Source organism: Cricetulus griseus, chromosome 3 (genome assembly GCF_003668045.3).
Source record: "Cricetulus griseus strain 17A/GY chromosome 3, alternate assembly CriGri-PICRH-1.0, whole genome shotgun sequence".
NCBI classification, from domain to species: Eukaryota; Metazoa; Chordata; class Mammalia; order Rodentia; family Cricetidae; genus Cricetulus; species Cricetulus griseus.
The window spans coordinates 279,651,500-279,662,617 of NC_048596.1; the positions used below are offsets into that span (position 1 = coordinate 279,651,500).

The 11,118-nt window shown below is 44.5% G+C and overlaps 1 long non-coding RNA gene across 1 annotated transcript; it reads right to left on the reverse strand.

The window, feature by feature from the left end:
• Positions 1-7,505: 7,505 nt before the first annotated feature.
• LOC118238050 lies at positions 7,506-10,831 on the reverse strand. Its single transcript, XR_004769437.1, has 2 exons — positions 10,337-10,831; positions 7,506-10,138 (listed from the first exon to the last, which is right to left on the reverse strand). It is a non-coding gene; the product is annotated as an uncharacterized LOC118238050 (long non-coding RNA).
• Between the last annotated feature and the right edge of the window lie 287 nt (positions 10,832-11,118).

Consider the following 11,118-nt stretch of genomic DNA (forward strand, 5'->3'; position numbering starts at 1 on the left):
TCCCCAGCCCCCAAGCTGGCCGTGGCCTTGCTCCTTGTAAGCCCTGCACTGCAACGCGGGGGGGGGGGGGGGGGGGGGGGAGACAGGAAGATGGCTGGGGCTCTTCTCTAAAGTCTGGTAGAAGATGGTAGTGGACTGATCCTGTGCTTTCCTTCCTTCAGAGCCCCTTTTCCGGCTTCAATCTCACTCCTTCTTTTGTATGTGTTTAAGAAGTTTATTTCCCAGAGAACCTGCATGGGACTGACCTAGGCGCTCTGCACACGTTACAGTTGTGTAGCCTGGTCTTCTTATGGGACTCCTAACAGTGGGATTAGGGGCTGCCTCTAACTCCGTTTGCCTGCTTTCTTCATACCAGGTTGCCTTATCCAGTCTTAATAGGAAAGGACGTGCCTAGTCACACTGTAACTTGATATACCATGGCTGGTTGATATCCACAGGAGGCTCTCCCTTATCTGAAGAGAAACAGAGGAGGACGGGGTGGGGGTGGGTCAGCAGAGAGAGGAGATGGGGTAGGGACTGGGAGGAGAGGAGGGAGGGAAAACTGTCATACAGATTTAAAAACAAAAATATGTTTGTTTCCTTTTTTATTTAATTTTGGTAGATAATATGTGTCTAAGAATTTGCTCCTGTCACCTAATTTTTTTTCTAGTTTAGAAGATAGGTTTTCAAAGTAACCCTTAATGATCATCTAAATTTCATGGGTAAATGTTACAATAGCTACGTTTAAAAGGCTTGCTTGTTTTTACTTTATGTGTGTGAGTATGGTGTTTCGCCTGCATGTACATCTGTGTACCACATGCAGAGGCCAGAAGAGGGCATCCAGTTCTCTTAAGATTACTGCCTGCGCCCAGAGATGAACTATAGTCCGTGATGGTAAGATGTCTTTATTCAAGAAAGCACCAGGGCAAAACACAGGCGAGAGCGAGGTCACAGGAACCCAGCTAGCGCAGCCAGAGAGAAGGGGCTAGTATCTCCACGTGCAGCCCTTAAGAACCTTCCCTTACGTCCCTCCGCTTTCCTTCACCACGCCCTTATGGGCGAGTCCCGGGTCCACCTGGCACCTGTCCCGGGACTATTGGGCGGGGCTAGGGTGTCTCCCTACACAGTTCCCTGCATCTGGAATTACAGATGGTTGTCAGGCACCATGTGGGTTCAGGAAACCAAACCCAGGTCTTCTGCAAGAGCAGTAAGTGCTCTTAACTATTGAGTGTCTCTCTGGCCGCTACAATTGTTACATTTTCTTTTGTAACAAAAGATTGTAACAAATGGATTGTTCTTTTTTTAATATGTGCTGGCTTTTTTTTTTTTTATCTCCTCTGGCTAATTTTAGCTAAAAGTTTCCTGTTGTAAGATACCAAAACAGGTGCACTAGCTTGTTTTTAGCATCTGTTTATTTGATAAATTGACTTCATCTTTTCACTGGCAGTCTGTGAATATCTCTGTCAGGGAGGTGTGCTTCCTGGAGACAGCAAATAGATGAGTATGTCTTTTAACTCTGTCACTGTAATTCTGTGCCTTTAATTCGAGATTTAGGACCACTTACATTTAGGGAGTTTTTATATATTCCTGAAATTTTGTTGTTTAGTTGGTTGAGCCGTTCCTTCATTTCTTTCTCCCCTGTTCATATTAAAGATTTGCTGGTTTGCTTCGGGAATCATGATGGAGTCTTTCCTTAATACCGCATTCCCCATCTTTCCCTTCTGAAATTTCCTGTGTGTTCATGACTGGGTACCAAAGGCTTCTGGTACCTGTTTCCCATCTCTGCCCTCGATGCCCTTCATTACTTCATCCCATCCCCGGCACTGGTGACATTTAAACAATATTTTTTTCTAATTGTCAAGACATTTCAAGTGGGAAGAAATGCCCATCCTTGCCATCCACCCCATCTTAGCCAGGAGACATTCACCTCGATCTCCTTACACACAAACCAACAGTGTTCTTAACTCCTGCAATTCAAAATATAAATGGTAAATAACCAATAAATATGGAGCCAAGACACTCCAGCAAATATGCTCTTAATATCCTGTTTGCTTTAACTTTATGAAGTGGCTGGCCCTGAGTCGGGGGCATTGTTTTGCCCACATGCTCAGCCTGTTTTCTTTATAAAGAATAAACTATAATCGAATTAAACAGCCATGCTTTTTTGCTGTTATTGCTCAGTTTCCTGGTTTTTATATTTTGATAACAATTGCAAGGATTAGCAATTGTATTTAAATTGACTTCATAGCATGCAAGTCAGTACTTGCCAGAGCTAGGGATACTTTCAATTATCTCTATTTCTCTTATTTTAATGTTTAGAATGTTGTGTCAGAAATGCCTCCCATTCTCTCAGGACCAAGGAATGAGTGGATCCAACGGTGGCGGGGGTGGGGTGGGGTGGGGGTGTGGGGGTGGTAAAGGAATCTAATCTTTACCTCTTGCAGTTTTGACTTTTGGGTTCAATACTTCCTCTAGCCGCTCTACTGCTCTGTATCCACCCCTATTCCTGGTGCTCAAGAAATAACAACTAAAAACAAGCTTTGCTTTTGCTGCCTTCTATAGAAATCGATAAGAATGCAATTGGAACAAGGTATGATTTTAATCAGTGCGGCCTCAAATGATAGTGTCAGAGCAACACTTGGGCCAAAAGATGGAGTCTGCCTAGACCCACACCAGGAACTTGCGCTCTTGAGACGTGGTTTTAAACAGCCAGGAGAACAATGGAACCATGCCTTGACTGGGGACTTTTTTCCCCTTCTTCTAGCTCACTTGGGAAAGAAAAGTACTAAAACAATGTCAAGGGCATTTCCCCTGGAGTAGAAACCTGTAAACTGGCCACTCACCAGCCACTCAGCAGAGTGTGGGAGACCGGCTGGGCTCAGAGTTTTCTTTTGTCTGGGCATGAAGTACACAAACCCTAACCTGCACACTGTTGTCAGGTCCTCAGTATTTGAAATTTAACCCAGTGTAGTGAAATTTAAGTCCAGTGTGTATGTAGAGGAGCAGGGAAAGCCAGGCTTGACCCAGGTAAGGCAGATAAATGACCTTGGAGTCACCTTAAGCAAGCCAGATGCGAGAAAGTGGCTGGTTTCAAAATCAGGGTTTGGGGCAAGGGACTAGACTGGTTCACAGTTCACTTTGCCAGCTCTTGCCAGGCCCTCTGTGCTTGACTGGGGGTACAGGTAGAACAGCCCTGCCGAGCCTCTCCAATCTGGGTGTATTCCTGTAAGTCATCTGTTCTTTATTACTGTTGTTGTTTTTACATTTGTTTGTTTGGTGGTTGGTTTTTATTTATTTATTCAGTGTGTAGGGGCAAGGGGAGGTCAGAGGACAGCTTTGGGGAATGGTTCTTTCTGTTCCCTGTGGATTTCTGGGATCAAATTCAAACCAACATGCATTGTTGCAAAAGCCACTTATCTGCAGAGCCATCTTGCTGCCCCCTTCACCTGTTGTCAATCTTAGAGGAAAGGTGCAAAATTATAGACATCCAGAGAAGTAAAAACCAGCTTGCCCAGTTAAGTGGGGGTGCAGAATGCCATCCACAAGAGACAGAAAGGAGGGAGATCAACAGACCAAAGATGCAGATAGCTTTTCACATTTAGCATGGTCCTGGTGTGAGTTTGTGAGCCCCTTAAACTAGAGTGAACATGTTGATATCTGTAAACTTATACCAGATGAGGAGAGCACAGACTCCTGCCCTTTCCCTCCCACACCCACCCTCCACAATGAAAAAGCCTGCCCAACAATGGTCTAATGTTCTCAGAAATTTTACATCTTTACTTTACCCAGTGCCCACCAGGGATGTGGGTAAAGACAGGGGTGGTTAATAGATAATACTGCCTAAGAGAAAGGCAATGCTGGATAAAATGTAACTCGGGTGACCTACAAACAGCACACACTGGCCCCAGGCACCATTAATGAAATCTGAGAGAGTGAAGAGAGGTCATGACCCCAGATCTGTCCAGCATCCAGGCCACTGAGTGCATTCCTCAGAGACAGACCCAACCAAGCGTTCAGCAGCCTACGCCGGGCCCCATAACTGAAAATAGGAAGATCTGAAACCAGACGTGAACAATGAGCCTGCCTTGAGCTGTTAGCCTCCACTGGGAAGTGACTGGAAATGACTGCTGAATGAGGAAACCTAGAAGAGGTGTGGGAAGCCTCGGTTGGAGCTGTCGGTGTTCTATTGAGGAGAGAACCTCAAATCCACCTCTCCTTGTTAAATAACCCAATAACTATAAATCCATCTTTCGCACCTGATCTTCAAGAGGGGACTAAATGGGAAAATTTATGATAAAATGTAAATATGAAAAGATCCAAGTGTCCTGGTTTGCTTTTGGTGGGTGTGATAACACGGACCAAAAGCAACTCAGGGAGGAAAGAGTTTATTTCAGCTTAACAAGTTACAGTCCATCATGGAGGGAAGTCAGGGCAGGAGCTCGAGGAGCTGATGCAGAGACCATGAGGAGGGCTGCTCACTGGCTTGCTCTCTGTAGCTTGCTCAGCCGGCTTTTTGATGCAGTACAGGAAAACCTGCCTGGGGATGGCACCATTCACAAGGGCTGGGTCCTCCTGCATCTATTAGCAAATGAGAAAATACCTCACAAGGCAATCTGATGGTGGTAATTCCTCCAGGTTCCCTCTGACCAGGTGACTCCACTCTGTGTCAAACTGACAAAAACACGAGCAGCACAGCACATAACACAGTATCTGACTTTAAACGTCAGAAGAGGCGGGTAGGTAAGGAAGCTGGGAGTAGGTCCACCTCAAGATGCAGCTGTACCCCTCTCGGGCATCTCTCCAGAGGACTCTTCATCCTACTAAAGATATTCTTGCTCATCTGTGTTAACTGATGCTCTATTCATAATAAGCAGAAATTGAAAACAGCCTTGATCAAAGTCCAGATGTATTAACCAAAAATAATTAAACTGAAATAACCAGAAAAATAAAAGTAGAAAACATTGACCTGTTATATCTAAATTAATTACTATGTTCTTTCAGAAACAAACATTTCAAGGTTACTCCGACCTTAATGTAAATTACTGTCTTTGTGGGTTTTGCCCTTGAAAACTCTGTGCTCCTGAGCTTGGACACCAAGGCACAAGCCTGTTCTTGTCTGGTCATCAATTTTATAATTGACATAAAACTTCTAATTGACTTAATCAGCATGGTTGTCAATAATTATTTAGTGTTGTTCACTTCAAGAGGCTAGCTTTGGGAGTTGGTTTTCTCCCTCATATTATAAGGTAAGCTCTGTTTCTGCTGCTGTGCCGTGTACTGCAGGCCAGCTCTCCCAGCACTTCTGTAGAAGTGCTGGGATTACAATGTAGGCTACCGCTACTAGATTCTTAATTGGCATCTGGGGATCAAAATCAAGTCTCAGGATTGCTGGACTAGAGCTTTCAGACAGTGAGTCATCTCTCCAATCACTCACTGACATCTCTCATCCTCACACTGACACCTCTCATCCTCACACTGACCCATCTCTGTGTAGTCCAGCTCCACAGCTTTGCAAATACTATTTCCTTTTGCCTGGAAACCCCAAGTGCTCAAAGGAGCTGGCTATTGGTGGGTGCAGAGAAGAGAGCCCATCCTGGGGCAGAGTAGAACTTCAAAGCTGGAATGCAACAGGCTTTGCTTTCATGGCAACCTCAAGTTTAAGTTCATCCACTGACAATGTGTAGGGAAGGCCTGGCTTTGCAGTGGTATGCAGGTCAGCATTGCTCTTTCCAAAGGGTTTTAAAACACACACTAGAGAAAAGCAGAGAGCTGTGAGCAAACAGGCAGAGTATTTGGAAATATAGTAACAAGGTTGAAACATAACTCAGGCTTCAGACTCAGGCGTCTTCAGAGTCTGTCAAGGAACCTAAATACAGACAAGAGGGGAGCACTGGAAAGTAGGAAGAGGTGTGGCCAGCAAGGATGTAGCAAAAGTCTTCAAACTCTAGTATTTTTATAATATATTCTGAGACACTCCTACAGATGCAGTGTCCTGGGGTCAGAGCCTGGGACTTCCTGGCTCTACCATGCCATTAGAACATTGTTTCTTGTAGAACTTAATGGGCATCTTAGTTTCTTTTAAATTGCTGTGATAAACACTATGATCAAAGCAGCTTATAAAAGAAACAGTCTATTGGGGCTTATAGTTCATACTGTGACTGCATCCCCATCATGGGCGATAGCGTGGCAACAAGCAGTCAGGCATGGTGTTGGAAAAGAAGCTGAGAGCTCACACGCTTACCCAGAAGTAGGAGGCAAGGAGAGAGATAGCTGGTAACCACATGGGCTTTTGAAACCTCAAAGCTCTCTCTCAGTGACACACCTTCCCAAACAGATCCACCAACTGGGAACCAAGTAATATAAATAACAAGGGTACTGAGGTGATTCTCATTCATACCACCACAGCGGGTCACCAAGTTACCAATGGGGTTCATCAGCCTTTGTTGAATCTATTATGGGGGTGAGGATACAAACAATGTATTCCTTCATGTCCATCGACACGGGAGATGCAAAGGTTCAAGACTTCCCTCTACAAGCTAAGGAGAAAGGAGGGGCACAAGGTTTGTAAATGCAGGTTGTTAACAGGGTGGGTTCAAGGCCCATGAGCCTGCCACAGGTCAGGCAGTCCACGGGTCCACAGATATGCCCAGGTGGAAGAGCATTGTGGGATTTCTGTAGCTTGTGAAGAGTTAGAAGGATCTGGGGAGACAGGAAGTAGTAGATCCACCTTCTCACTTATTTCAAAAACAACATCTTTCCTGGGATTAAAATTGCAAGCAGACATTTATATTATCTCTGCAAACCAACTGGGTCCATCTGTGGATATCAATAAAGATGAGGAACACAGACTTGGACCAAGATTCCCAATGTCTAAGAGAGAATCTAGAATTAAGTTCTGGAAGCACAAATGGTTGAGATCACAGCAAAGCTGTGTGGGGCTGGGTGGACAGCTCCTCTCTCTCTGTGGGATCTGCCAGAGTCCAGACAGCGCTTCTCTTAGCTCCATCATAGTACTGCTACCAACAGCTTGGGTAACTCATTGCAAGGACAGTATAAATTCCAGAAAGGAAAGACCTGTCACAATATTTATGTGAACCCAGCAACTTCAAGCTGTTCATTAATATGGCTTTTTATTTACAACTCTATGTAAGATCCATAATTAATCTTCCAATGATTATCTATCTGTCTAGCATCTTATTATGTATTGGGGCTTGGGAACTATGCCCCATTGTGCTAATGGAGAATCCAGAGGCCAACTTTCAGGAGTTAATTCTCTCCCTCTGCCTTGTGGGTCCTGGGGATGAGCTCAGGTGGTCAGCTTTGGAGACAAGCACTCTAGCCCACCAAGCCATCTGCCCAGACCAGCAACTCATCTTAGCTGAGTTAAAACTCTTTACAAAAGAAAGGATTCCTGGTACAGCGCTCATCTAAGGGTCTCTAACTCATTAGTACGAAATACCCTGTTTTCATTCTTACGGTTCTTCGATTGCAAACAGCCGAATGAAACCAAATTAATTTAGACAAAATTAGAGTATATTGGTGTTTATTGACCCACAGAATAAGAATCAGAGCTAAAAGAACAGATGTCACTGGGATATTGTTGGTCTCTCTGGTCTGTCATTTGCCTTAAGCTTAGTCCAGTGCTGGGAAAGAAGCCAATCTGTGTTCTTTTGGTTAAAGCAGGAGAAAATGTCAGTGCATCTCAGTACTGTTCGCAACAGCTAGGTTCCAGAATTCCCTTCAATGTCCGTCAGGAGGAATAGATAATGAATGTGTGACTTGCTCACGGTGTGAATCTATTCAGCCACAAAGAAGAGTAAAACTGCTGTTTTCAGGGTCTGATCCAAACACATTGTACACCCCTATGAAATTCTCAAAGGGTAAGGAAAATTTTATTTCAGAAATAAAAATGTCCTTATGGGACTCATCATTACATATATAAAGAATACACACCAATTAAAACAACATAATGTATAAAGAATACATACCAATTAAATAAACAGCTGCACGTGGGTCCTGCTGCCTGCAGGTCCATGTCTGTGCTGAAACTCTGTGACCCTATCACTCCCCACTGACAATTCGGATTCTCAAAGTACAATCTCATAGTGAGAGACAAGGCTACACTCACCCTCAGTTAACACCAGAGGAGAAGGGTAGGTTGTCTTTGTGAAGACTGTTAAGTAATGAACATAGTATATTTTTCTCTCAAGATAGGTTGTTACTTTGGGCCACATTCTTAAGTACCTGGTTCCAGTGATTCAGCCAAAGCCAAGTTTTTTTACCTGGAAACTGGGTGACTTGTCAGTGCTGTTTTAAGTTCTTATTTCTGTTGCTCTGATGTGACAGAGGAGCAGGATAGCTGTTTTGAGGGAGGCCACCAGTTGCTCTAAAGCAGATACCGTTCAGGACCAGCAATAATGGATGGGGAATATAAAAGATGTATGGGATCCTAAAAGTCATAAAAGGAAGGCTCACAAAACTTGTTAAGAGTCAAAGTATGATGGCTTAATGACAAAGTATCTTTTAATGGGTAAAATTTAAAGTGCATTCTAAATGAACTGAAATGTCGACAGAATTGTAGTGATAGAGACTCCATATTTCTTTAGTTGTCAAACTGGTAGGTCAAGAAAATGAGGAGTCAAACACTTGTGCTCTCGGAAGGCTTTCAAATGCTTGAAGAATGAAGGACCCTTAAATGCACCAACACAGAAGAGAAGCCTGCAGCTGTAGAGGTGGCCCAGTGGTTAGCAGCACTTGCTACTCTTGCAGAGGACCAGGGTTCAGTTCCCAGCACCAACCTGGTCTTTCACAACTGTCTATCATTCCAGTTTCAGGGAAATGATGTCTCTTCTGGCCTCCACCAGCACTGCATGCACACGGCGCACAAATACACAGATAAACACGTATGCATGTAAGAGTGAGCATTTTAAAATAATGCTGACGCAGACATTCATCAACATCCATGGAGTATTTTTTCATTCTGGACATTCCTTTCCCTCCACCAAAATCCAGCGCTCTCCCTCTCTCCCTTGCCAAGAATCTGGGGAATTGGGGTGATGTGTCAAAAAAATGCAGGCAAGGGAGGGATGTCTTAGCACACATCAGACCATAAAGACACCTGTTAAGATGACCAGTGTTCCACCTGGTCACTAATCCCGGATGCATGTCAGTCTGCACTGAGTCCAGGAGCCCAAAATAAATACGCCTCATTGTTTCCCCAGCTTTCTCGTCACCCTTGAGTTCCCTCGCTGCCCTGGGAATTGTTTCCGGCAGCCTCACTGCCCCCTGCCAGATCTTCCGTCTTGTCCTTCCCACCGCTAGTCTGTTCAAACTCAGAATCCAACAATATATTTCTTTTACTCTTTGACTTTCTATTCCCTTGACCCAAACAAGATGCCCAGCCAAGTCCCAGAAAGCAAAGGATTCCATCTGGGGGTGAGGCCAGATAGGGCAAGTCTGTAAAGCTCCCCAGACGATTCTAATCCATGGTGAGCTTAAAAACTTGAAAGCACTCATTGTAGGGGAAGTTCTTTAAAAAAGGAAAGAAAAATCTGTTTACCATTTCGTGTCATTTCACAAGCACGCACAGGTCAGTATTACACAAGCATACACAAACAGCAGCAGCTAGGCAAGTCCATGGAAACCAATTTGAATCTAAACCTGAAAGAGGCATTTGGAGAAAACTGTAAAACTATTACATACCACAGAAAACAACTACTAATTTGTGTGGGGAGAAAGGCAGGGGGCAGATATCTGAATGCCAACCCAATCCAGGTAGGTCACTTAGAAATCCTTGCTTTCTATCTAGTACTTTTAATTGTCTTGGGCTTTTTTTGTTGGTGTTGTTTTGTTTTTCTGAAGAGCATCCAGTTAGGACGAGGCCCCATAGGATCCCCACGTGAAGGAACTGAACCTGACTTGATTGCAGCTAGTGACCAATAAGACAACCCAAGACCAAATCAAATCCTGACATAGCTGTCAAGGAATAGATGCTCACCCCAAATCCAAACTGCCTTTGTTCTGTCTCTGACGAGGTACAGGCTCTGCCTGGTAGCACAAGGCCATGCCCAGCTTCCTGCTGAGCCGCCCTGGGAGCCGCCGAGAATGCAGGACCTCAGGAGATGCCGAAGTTTGGATATGGATGAAGCCTTTGAGTACCCTGAGTTCCAAATCATAACAGGTCATTGGGCTGTGAGATCATTGCCCCAGCAATAAAATCTCTTAATTAGAAGAGGCACAACAATCACAGACAAATATACAGAAAAAAATAATTTACAAAGAAAAGATTAGCATCATTCAGTCTAAGGTCAATGTGTAAAACACAAGTTCTGGAGCGAGATCCAAATCTTGGCTCTACCTGCTGCCAGCTGTGTGCCCTCCAGGGAGTTGCTGATCCTCTCTGTGCTTCACTGATCACATGGTCAAAGCAAAAGTCAAAACTTCCCTTGCAGGGTTTTTACAAAAGCGGAATCAGAAAATATTGACTAAAGTTTCTGATGAATGGTGTTTAGGACGGACTTTCTGTTTAATTCCACGGATGAACACCTTCTATGAAGTGGTGGAGATCAGCACAAAGAGTGTAGGTGATGAGATGAAAGTGTAAAAACACAAAAGGGAAAAACACAGGCGGCCACACAATTGTGTCCAACAGCAGAGCTCCTGGAACTGTTTCCAAAGCATTTCTCATGGGCACATGCATGTGCATGTGTGCCTCATACGTGCAGTGCCTGTGGAGGCAAGAAGAGGGCATCAGGTCCCCGGGAACTGAAATTATAATCTGTTGTGAGCTGCCGGGTGGGTGCTGGGAACTGAACCTGGATCCTCTGTGAGAGCAGCTGCTGCTCTTAACGCTCAAGTTACCTCTCCGGTGTTGCTAGCTTGGTGTGTGTGTGAGTGCATGTGTGTATGGTGTGTGTGTATGTGTGTGCATGTGTGTATGGCGTGTGTGTGTGTGTGTGTGTGTGTGTGTGTGTGTGTGTGTGTGTGCATGTGTGTATGTGTGTATGTGTGTGTGTGTGTGTGTGTGGTGTGTGTGTGCATGTGGTGTGTGTGTGTGCATGTGTGTATGGTGTATGTGTGTGGTGTGTGTATGGTATGTGCATGCATGTGTGTGTGTGTGTGTGTGTGCTGTGTATGGCA